This window comes from Elephantulus edwardii, unplaced genomic scaffold (genome assembly GCF_000299155.1).
Source record: "Elephantulus edwardii isolate Elephantulus edwardi_28Jun2011 unplaced genomic scaffold, EleEdw1.0 scaffold00060, whole genome shotgun sequence".
Classification (NCBI taxonomy): domain Eukaryota; kingdom Metazoa; phylum Chordata; class Mammalia; order Macroscelidea; family Macroscelididae; genus Elephantulus; species Elephantulus edwardii.
Window position 1 is genome coordinate 9,808,615 of NW_006399810.1, and position 11,314 is coordinate 9,819,928.

The window sequence follows — 11,314 nt, forward strand, 5'->3', positions numbered from 1 at the left end:
TTTTCTTGTAATTTGAGTGACAAATTTACAGAAAAAATTAATTTTTCATTCAGCCATTCACATATTCACATATATTTTTATTCTACAACATGAATTTCAATACCCACAATGAGATTACACTTTGCCCACTTCCTCCCTATAATTATGATTTCTGTTAATTTTTCTATATCTCTCCATGTCTTCCCTTTCTGTAGTGATATTGTGCTAATAATCTCCTTATTGTGTATTGTCTTTCCTTTCACTCATATTAATATATGTCTAATGTTTTGCTCCATAATCAACACTCTTGGAACCAGCAGCCAGGAAATCAAAAGATGAATTGCACTGGGGAAGTCTGCTTTCAGGGACCTCACCAGAGTATTGAAGAGCAATGATGTCAGTCTGGAGACTAAGGTGTGCCTGATACAGGCTATGGTCTTCACAATTACATGCTATGCATCAGAAAGCTGGACAATGACTAGGGATGATAGAAGGAGAATTAATGCCTTTGAGGTCTGGTGCTTGAGAAGAGTATTAAATATACCATGGACTGCTAGGAGAACAGCAGGTTCATCCTGCAGAGGATGAAACCAGGCTGCACCTTGGAGGCAAGGATTCTGAAGCTTTGTCTGACATACTTTGGATATGTTGCAAGAAAGGACCAGTACTTGGAGAGAGACATTATGCTTGGAAGGGTGGAGGGACAATGCAAGAGAGGAAGACCCTTAATGAGATGTATTGATTCAGTGACTGGGGTAATGGGATAAGTGTGTCAGAGACAATAAGGTTGGCTCAGGATAAAGCAGGGTTTAGCGTTCTTGTTCATAGGGTCACTATGAATTGCAGGCAACCTGATGGCACACACAACAACATTATCTATTTAGTTATTTTAACTCTCTTCCTCCTCTCTCTTTATTCCTGGTCACCATCCAAAAGTTATTCTACCTGTGTGTAAACATTTTCTTACTTTTAAAATAATACTGGCCTTTTATAATATTTTCCCTATTGTTACTGACTTATGTCACTCAGAGTCATGTCCTCAAGGCGCATTATTGTTATACAGTATTTAAAAATTATTTTATTGTTCTTTAGTGTTCCATAGTATTTCATTGTGTGAATATACCACAGTTCCTTTATCTTTTCACTGATTAATGGCCATATAGGTTGTTTCCAACTCTTTGTAATTATAAATAATGCTACAATGAACATGAATGTGCATAAATTTGTTTATATAGATGCTCTTATTTCTTTGGGCTCTATACCTCGTAGAGGGATTTCTGGCTGTAATGGTAAAAGCACTGAACTGCTTTCTTTTATGGTTGCACCATTTTATATGCTTGTCAGCAGTGTATGAGAGTTCCAATCTTTCCACACCCTCACCCACATTTGTTCTTTGCCTTGCTGAATTTTGCTACTGTCACTGGAGTGAGATGATACACCATTGCTGTTTAGACTTGCATTTCTCAAATAGCTAATGATCTTGAACATTTCTTCATGTTCTTGCTGGTCATCTGAATGTTCTTTCTGGTGAAGTGTCTTTTCCTATCCTCTGCCAATAATTTTCTAATTGGATCTGAACAGGATCTTAAATATCAGTTATATATAAGGATAAACTCAGGAAACATAGATCAGTATTTTATATGTACCTAGAGATGATGTAATGGATGAGGCAGTGTGGTTCAGTAGGAAGAGCCTGACTGTGTTAATTTCTGAGGGGTACTACAACAAAATGTGTGGCTTTAAACAACAGAAGTGTGTTCATTCACAGGAGAACAGTAATGTAAAATTAGGTTGTCAAAAGGGTCTTGTTTTCTCCGAATGCTTACAGGAGGCTCAGCCCTTCCTTGTCTTCCTCAGCGTCTGGTAGACCCAAGGTTCTTCAGTTTGTAGATGCATCTTCACATGGTCACCCTTCCTCTGGGTCTGTGTCTTTCATCGGACACAACCCAAATTGAATTAAGTTCCATCCTACTACAGTGTGATCTCATATTAACTTAATCTATATTATCTTCAAAATTTATCTTTCTAAACAAGGTCACATTCCAAGATACAGAGATTACAGTTCCAACATAAATGTTGAAGGATGGCAAGGGGTTGAAATTTAGACCCTAACAGTGCCATGGAAATCTGACAGTTCCAAGTTAATGTCTGGTGTTTTCACTTGCATATAGTTATGTGACCTTGGGATGAGCACTTAATCCTTTACTTCACTTTTCTTAACTGTAAAATGGGGCTTATGATGTATACATAATGAAGATGTTGGCAACATCAATGAAAGGATATTTCTGGACCATGGTTGGCATATGTTTTGTTGTTGTTATGTGCAGTCAAGTCACTTGTGACTCACAGCGACCGTATGTACAACAGCCCTAAACTCTGCTCTGTCCTGTGCCAATCGCACCATCTCTGACACACCCATCCGATTACCCCAGTCACTGAATCAATCCACCTCATAGAGGGCCTTCCCTTCCTGTGCTGTTCCTCCACCCTCCCAAGCATGATGTCCCTCTCCAAGGACCGGTCTCTCCTTACAACATGTCCAAAGTATGTTAGACGGAGCCTCAGAATCCTTGCCTCCAAGGAGCCACCTGGTTTAACCCTTTCCAGGACAAATCTGTTTATTTTCCTAGCAGTCCATGGTATTCTCAATACTCTTCTCCAGCACCACAGCTCAAAGGCATCCATTCTCCTTCTATCATTCCTAGTCATTGTCTAACTCTCTGATGCATAACAAGTGATAGCAAAGACCATGGCCTGTATCAGACGCACCTTAGTCTCCAGAGAGACACCATTGCTCTTCAGCACTTTGGAGAGGTCCCTAACAGCAGACTTTCCCATGGCAATACATCTTTTAATTTCCTGGCTACTAGTGCCAAGAGTGTTGACTGTGGAACCAAGCAAACAAACTAAAGCTGTGAACAATCTCAATCTCTTCATCATCCATCCTGATGCTGCCAATTGGCCCAGTGGTGAGAATCTTTGTCTTCTTGACATTGAGCCTCAATCCATATTGGAGGCTGCAGTCCTTAACTCTCTGCAGCAAGGGCTTCAGGTCCTCCTCAGTTCCAGCAAGCAGGGTTGTGTCATTTGCATAATGCAGATTGTTGATAGATCTTCCACCAATCTTGACCCCAAATTTCTCCTCATAGAGCCCAGCCTCCCAGATAATCTGTTCTGCATACAGGTTTAAAAGGTATGGAGGAGACAGGACAAATCCCTGGTGTACGCCCTTCCCAATATTGAACCATACAGTGTTCCCTTGCTCTGTGTATAGGTTTCTCATTAGCACAATCAAGTGTTCTGGGATTCCCATTCTTCTCAGAGTCAGCCATAGTTTGTTATGATCCATACAGTCAAATGCCTTTGCATAATCAGTGAAACACAGATATACATTCCTCTGGTATTCCCTGCTTTCAGCTAAGATCCATCTAACATTAGCACAATATCCCTAGTACCATGCCCCGTTCTAAACCCAGCCCGGACTTGTGGCAGTTCTCTGCTGATGTGCTGTTCCAGTCGTTTTTGGTTAATCTTCAGTAGAATCTTGCTTGCACATGAAATCAATGATCTTGTTCTATCGTTTCCACACTCTGTTGGGTCACCCTTCTTTGGGATAGGAACAATTATAGATCTCTTCCAGTCAGTTGGCCAAGTGTTCTCCAGATTTCTTGACACAACTTGGCGAGCACCTCCAGGGCAGCATCTGTTAGCTGAAATATGTCAATTGGTATAATATCTATATAGTGAATCAGAATACCAGAAGAATGTCTATCTGTGTTTCATTGATTATGCAAAGGCATTTATTTGGCTGTGTGGATCATAACAAACTGTGGCTGACTCTGAGAAGAATGGGAATCCCAGAATATTTAATTGTGCTAATGTGAATCCTGTACTTGGACCAAGAGGCAGTAGTCAGAACAGAGCAGGGTAACACTGCATGGTTCAAAATTGGGAAGGGTGTACGCCAGGGATGCATCCTGTCTCCATACCTTTTCAACATGTATGCAGAGCAGATTATCCGAGAGGCTGGGCTCTATGAGGAGAATTGTGGCATCAGGATTGGTGGAAGATCTATTAACAATCTACGTTATGCAGATGACACAACCCTGCTTGCTGAAACTGAGGAGGACCTCATGCACTTGCTGCGAAGGGTCAAGGACTGCAGCCTTCAGTATGGACTGAGGCTCAATGTCAAGAAGACAAAGATTCTCACCACTGGACCAATTGGCAGCGTCAGGATGGATGGTGAAGAGATTGAGATTGTTCACAGCTTCAGTTTGCTCGGCTCCACAGTCAACACTCTTGGCACCAGCAGCCAGGAAATCAAAAAGCATATCGCGATGGGAAAGTCTGCTGTTAGGGACCTCTCTAAAGTACTCAGGAGCAACAGTGTCTCTCTGGAGACTAAGGTGCGCCTGATACAGGCCATGGTATTTGCAATCGCTTGTTATGCATCAGAGAGTTGGACAATGACTAGGGAGGACAGAAGGAGAGTGGATGCTTTTGAGCTATGGTGCTGGAGAAGGGTACTGAATGTACCCTGGACTGCCAGGAAAACAAACAGATTTATCTTGGAGAGAATTAAACCAAGCTACTCCTTGGAGGCAAGGATTCTGGGGCTTCGTCTGACATACTTTGGACATGTTGCCAGGAGGGACGGGTCCTTGGAGAGGGACATCATGCTTGGGAGGGTTGAGGGACAACGCAGGAGGGGAAGACCCTCTATGAGATGGATTGATTCGGTGACTGGGGTAATCGGGATGGGTGTGTCAGAGGCGGTGCGTTTGGCACAGGACAGAGCAGGGTTTAGGGCTGTTGTGCATAGGGTCGCTATGAGTCGGAAACGACTCGACGGCACATAACAACAACAACAACACAACCACGCCCCGTTCTAAACCCAGCCTGGACTTCTGGCAGTTCTCTGCTGATGTGCTGTTCCAGTCGTTTTTGGATAATCTTCAGTAGAATCTTGCTTGCACATGAAATCAATGATCTTGTTCTATAGTTTCCACACTCTGTTGGCTCGCCCTTCTTTGGGATAGGAACAATTATAGATCTCTTCCAGTCAGTTGGCCAAGTGTTCTCCAGATTTATTGACACAACTTGGCGAGCACCTCCAGGGCAGCATCTGTTAGCTGAAATATGTCAATTGGTATACCATCTATATAGTGAATCATTAATAGAATATGATACGATACGATACGATACGATACAATACAATACAATACAATACAATACAATACAATACAATACAATACACACATGTTTCCTGCTGCATTATTCACAATTTTGAAGAGGTAGGAAAAAGTATGGTACATCCACACAATGGAATATTACACAGCAATGAAAAACAATGAACTTGTAAAACATTACTCAACATGTGGGAGACTGGAGGACATTATGCTGAGTGAAATAGCTCAACCATGAAAGGACAAATACTACACAACACCACTGTTAGGGCAGACATGGGAAGGTTGAGGAGAGAATGTGAAAAGAGTGGATAGATAATGAACACTGTAATAGATCAGATGAGAGGAAGAACTGTCTGAAAGGAATAAATGATTAGGCATTATATATACAATAAGAATCTGGAAAACGGGGTGCATTGCAGGGAGGGCTGCAGGAGGTGGGGGTAAGAAAATGTGCAACAGTGAAAAAAATAAAAACAAAGCATTTTCAGTATTAAAATATAATTAATACACTTTTGTTCACTCTACTAACTTCGTGGAAAAAGTTTGATCTCATATTTAATTTAATGAACAACATCTTCAGAGTCTCTGTTCAAATGAGTATTTATAGGTATAGGGATTAAGGCCAGTTAAGATTAATTTGTTGTAACTAGAGGGTCAAGGACTGCAGCCTCCAATATGGATTGAGGCTCAATGTCAAGAAGACAAAGATTCTCACCACTGGGCCAATTGGCAGCATCAGGATGGATGATGAAGAGATTGAGATTGTTCACAGCTTTAGTTTGCTTGGTTCCACAGTCAACACTCTTGGCACTAGTAGCCAGGATATTAAAAGATGTATTGCCATGGGAAAGTCTGCTGTTAGGGACCTCTCCAAAGTACTGAAGAGCAATGTGTCTCTGGAGACTAAGGTGTGTCTGATACAGGCCATGGTCTTTGCAATCACTTGTTATGCATCATACCAAGGAGGATAGAAGGAGAATTGATGCCTTTGAGCTGTGGTGCTGGAGAAGAGTATTGAGGGTACTATGGACTGCTAGGAAATAGATTTTTCCCGGAAAGGGTGAAACCGATGGCTCCTTGGAGGCAAGGATTCTGAGGCTCCGTCTAACATACTTTGGACATGTTGTAAGGAGAGACCGGTCCTTGGAGAGGGACATCATGCTTGGGAGGGTGGAGGGACAGCGCAGGAGAGGAAGGCCCTCTATGAGGTGGATTGATTCAGTTACTGGGGTAATTAGGATGGGTGTGTCGGAGATGGTGCGATTGTCACAGGACAGAGCAGAGTTTAGGGCTGTTGTGCATAGGGTTGCTATGAATCACAAGCGACTCAACAGCACATAACAACAACAACCACCACCAATGGTGATTGTTAGAATTTGTATAGATGCGTGTGCCTAAAAACCTAAACCTGAAACCCAAAAGCGAAAACTTGTACATGTTCCTTGTATATAGGAGAACTATTAGAGGACAATGCCATGTGAATGTCTTAATCACAACCAAGACGGGTCTTAAGATAGTGTGTTCTCTCAACTATTGCTCACAGTCAATTAATTACTGGTTGACCCACTTAGTCACAACCAAATACCCTATGAACAGGAGTTGCTGGTGCTGAGGACTTGGAACCATGTCTTGGGGGACATCAGTCAGTTGGCATAATATCATCCATAAAGACACTGATATCATCCATAAAGCATCTGATTTGGTCTGGAAAGCTTTTGACTAGTCATGTAGGGTGCGATTATTGGTCTCCCTCTGTCTAGAGAAAGGAAGAAGTGGGGAAAGCAAAGATGTATGGAAACAATCAGTCCAAAGGACCAATGGAGCCAGCAAGCCATTACTTCCACAGCCCTGAGACCAGACCAGGATGATGCTCAGCCACCATTGTTGTCCACTCTACTAGGGATTCCATTAGAAAGTCCTGGATAGAGTCTGGGGAAGTGTGGAACAAAGCTCAAAAGCATTAAAGAACTAGACTTATTGGTCTGAGAGAGATTTGGGAAGCCTCTAAGACTTTGACCCTTAGTCAAGCTTTGAATTTGGAACAAAACTCACTCCTATGAGTCAGTATTCAACCAGATAATGGATAGACCACTAAAGTAACCCAAGGAAGCTCTGGTGGCTTAGTGGTAAGGAATTGCACTGCCAGTCCAAAGGTGTGAAAGAAGGACAATCTCCTCCTGTGTGATTTACTGCCTCTAAAAATCCATTGGAGGGTCACTTATAGTTCAGTTCCAACTCAACAATATTTAACTACAACAATAAGATAATACTAGGCAGATGCTCACTTCTTAGTGTAACCAATCATTTAAGGTCAACAAAGCAGTCTTTGTGCAGAGATAAAGCCCTGAAAACAGGAAGCGGCAGGAGAAGAGGATTAATGGAAATGAGAATTACAGGAAGGGAGTGGGAATAGTGTAACTACACTGTAGATATTGTAATAAATATGAAAAACCAGGATGTGTACAAAGAACCAATTTGCTTTGAAAGCTTTCACTCAAAGCACAATAAAAAAGAATAAGGAAAACTTGCAGATGCTTACCGTATGCCAGGGTGGGGTTTAAGCACTTGGCATACATTAACTCATTTAACCCTCATGTTTTGATGAGACAATTCAATTGTCATAGCATTTGATACATGAACTGAGGTGTAGAGAGATCAGTTGTGGTGGTGGTGGTTGTGTGCCACTGGGTCCCTTCTCAGACTCGCAGTGACCCTATGCAGTTTCCTTGAGTGTGATCTTTATGGAAACAGATTGCCAGGTCCTTTTCCTACAGAACTGCCAACTTACTAGTTAGAAGCCCAGCATTTAACTCTTGTAACACCAGGTTTCCTTAGAGAAACCAGTTAGCCTTTGTAAAATCATCGATCTGGTAAATTGATTGGAACGACATTAATAGAATTTCTTTGTTGCCTTGGTGATAACCTTTACGCAAGCAAAAGGCCAGGCCTTTCAAGATGCTGCTGGGTGGGTTCAAAACATCAATCTTCTTTCTGCTTTGTTGTTTGGCTTGGAGAAGGGCTTAGGTAGGCAGCCATGGCGCCCTCCGGAATGACATGGTCTTGAAGCCTCACTTTCACAGACTGACGACGGCGCGTGGCCACGTGGTTCAACCAGCCATCCTGGAAGATCCGCAGACGCAAGGCCGCATCTTCCCGTCCCCGCATCCAGTCCCAGCCTGCCCACAGTGTGTTGCCCACGCGGTGCGATGTCACACCACAGTGTGAGCCGGGGTGGGGGTGGGGGGCTTCAGCCTGGAAGAACTGGGCATCCTGGACGAAGCCGGCATCCACAAGAAGGTGACTCGGACCATCGATATCTCCGTGGACCCACAGAGGAGAAACAAGTCCACTGAGTCCTTGCGGGCCAATGTGCAGCCTCTGAAGGAGTATCACTCCAAGCTCACCTCTTCCCAAGAAGGGAGACGGTTCTGCTGAGGAACTCAAACTGGCCGCTCAACTGATGGGATCTGTAATGCCCATCCAGAATGTCTACAAGGAGGGGAAAGGCCGGGTCATCATGCAGGAAGAGAAGGGCTTCAAGGCTAGTCTCTGCATGGCGGTCCCTACGCCCAGCTGTTCGGGATCCAAGTCAAGAGGGCCAAGGAGGCCACAGAGCAGGAAGTGGAGAAGGAAAAGTGTTGTTGGGACCTTTAATAAAAGCCGTGAAGCCCTCCCTGGAAACAAACAGACAAACAAACAAACAAACAGAAATCTTCCCATCAATCTAGTGATTGGTTCATGGTCAACTACTGCATCTGTGTCTAACATGCTCATTCCTACAGCATCTGATGAAAACTAAAGGAGAGTCACTTGGAGTCCGATTGCATTCAGGAATGGAAATTCTTTGAAGGCCAAACCACATAGTCCTTGGCATTTTGTTTCTAAAAATGTGCAGTTCTAAGAGTCACTGTAATTGGCAAATTATTCAAGAAACTGGACTCTATAAAGAAGAATGTGGCATCAGGATTGTATGAAGCCTCATCAATAACCTTCGCAGATTATACTATTTTGCAAAAATCCTCACCACTAGACTGATAAGTAACATTATGATAGTTCGGGAAAAGAGTGAAACTGTCAATGACTTTATCTTACTTGTATCCACAAGCAATACACTTGGTATGAACAATACACTTGGTATGACTAGGAGATTAGAAGATGCATTGTACTTGGGAACGTGTGCAGTCAGGGACCCCTCCAAATTATTGAGGAGCGATGATTTTAGTTTGAGGACTAAGATGAATCTGATTCAGAGCACAGTCTTTTCAACCACTTGCTATGCTTCTTAGAGCTGGACAATGAACAAGGATGGCAGAAGAAGAATTGATGCCTTTGAGCTGTGGTATTGGAGAAGAATACTGAAGATTACATGACAGTCAACAGAAAAATGTCTTGGAGAAGGTGCAGCGAGGGTACTCCTTGGAGTCAAAGAGAATAAAGCCTCGTCTCATATAATTTGGGCATGTTGCTAGAAAAGAGGAAGGGACATCATGCTTGGAAGGTGGAGGGACAGTGAAGAAGAGCCCCGACTAGGTGGATTGACACAGTGACTGTAGCAATGGCTCAAGAGTGTCAGAGATTGTGAGGGTGGCAGAGGATAGGACGGGATTTAGATCTGTTGTTCATAGGGTCCTATAAGTTGTACTTGACTGATGTCACCTAACAACAACAACAACAATCCTAAATCTGACCTCAGGGTAGGTCGATTCTGGGCCTTGCATGTGACTGCTTTTGGCCTTGGGGGATCATGGGTAAAAGGTGTCTTCAAAACAGTCTTGCTAGTCACCACCTTTCATGCTTTCCAAACTCGGGCATTGTACTCATTTTCTTGATTGTTGTAACAAAGGATCACAAATGGAATGATTTGAAAAAAATCTCAACTAGAATTATATTGTCTCTGGAAAGAATTTTCACAAAGGAAGATATTTGGATGGCCAACAGACAAATGAAGAAATACTCAAAATCATTGGCAGTAAGAGAGATGCAAATCAAAATCACAATGAGATACAGTAGCAAAGTTTAACAGGACATCAAGTAATAAATGTTGGAGAGGGTGTGGAGAGATAGGAATTGACATACACTGTTGGTGGGATTGTAAAATGGTACAACCACTCTGGAAGGCAATTTAGTGTTTCCTCAAAAAGCTGAACATATAAATTCCATATAACCCATCTATTCCACTGCAAAGGCATTTGACTGTGTAGATCATAACAAACTATGGCTGACTCTGAGAAGAATGGGAATCCCAGAACACTTGATCGTTCTAATGCCAAACTTATACTTGGACCAGGAGGCAGTCGTCAGAACAGAGCAAGGGAACACTGCATGGTTCAAAATTGGGAAGGGCGTACGCCAGGGATGCATCCTATCTCCATACCTTTTCAACCTATATGCAGAACAGATTATCCGGGAGGCTGGGCTTTATGAGGAGAAATGTGGGGTCAAGATTGGTAGACGATTTATCAACAATCTGCGTTATGCGGATGACACAACCCTGCTTGCTGAAACTGAAGAGGACCTGAAGCGCCTGCTGCAGAGTGTCAAGGACTGCAGCCTACAATATGGATTGAGGTTCAATGTCAAGACAAAGATTCTCACCACTGGACCAATTGGCAGCATTAGGATGGATGGTGAAGAGATTGAGATTGTACACAGCTTTAGTTTGCTTGGCTCCATAGTCAACAGTCTTGGCACCAGCAGCCAGGAAATTAAAAGGCGCATTGCCATGGGAAAGTCTGCTGTTAGGGACCTCTCTAAAGTGCTGAAGAGCAATGGTGTCTCTTTGGAGACTAAGGTGCGTCTGATACAGGCCATGGTCTTCGCAATCACCTGCTATGCATCAGAGAGTTGGACAATGACCAAGGAGGATAGAAGGAGAATTGATGCCTTTGAGCTGTGGTGCTGGAGAAGAGTATTGAGAATACCGTGGACTGCTAGGAAAACAAACAGATTTGTCCTGGAAAGGGTTAAACCGGGTGGCTCCTTGGAGGCAAGGATTCTGAGGCTCCGTCTAACATACTTTGGACATGTTGTGAGGAGAGACCGGTCCTTAGAGAGGGACATCATGCTTGGGAGGGTGGAGGGACAGTGCAGGAGAGGAAGGCCCTCTATGAGGTGGATTGATTCAGTGACTGGGATAATTGGGA

At 43.1% G+C, this 11,314-nt stretch overlaps 1 pseudogene; it reads left to right on the forward strand.

The window, feature by feature from the left end:
* The window catches only part of LOC102854937, a 19,683-nt pseudogene extending 10,858 nt beyond the window's left edge, over positions 1-8,825 (forward strand).
* The last annotated feature ends 2,489 nt before the right edge of the window (positions 8,826-11,314 follow it).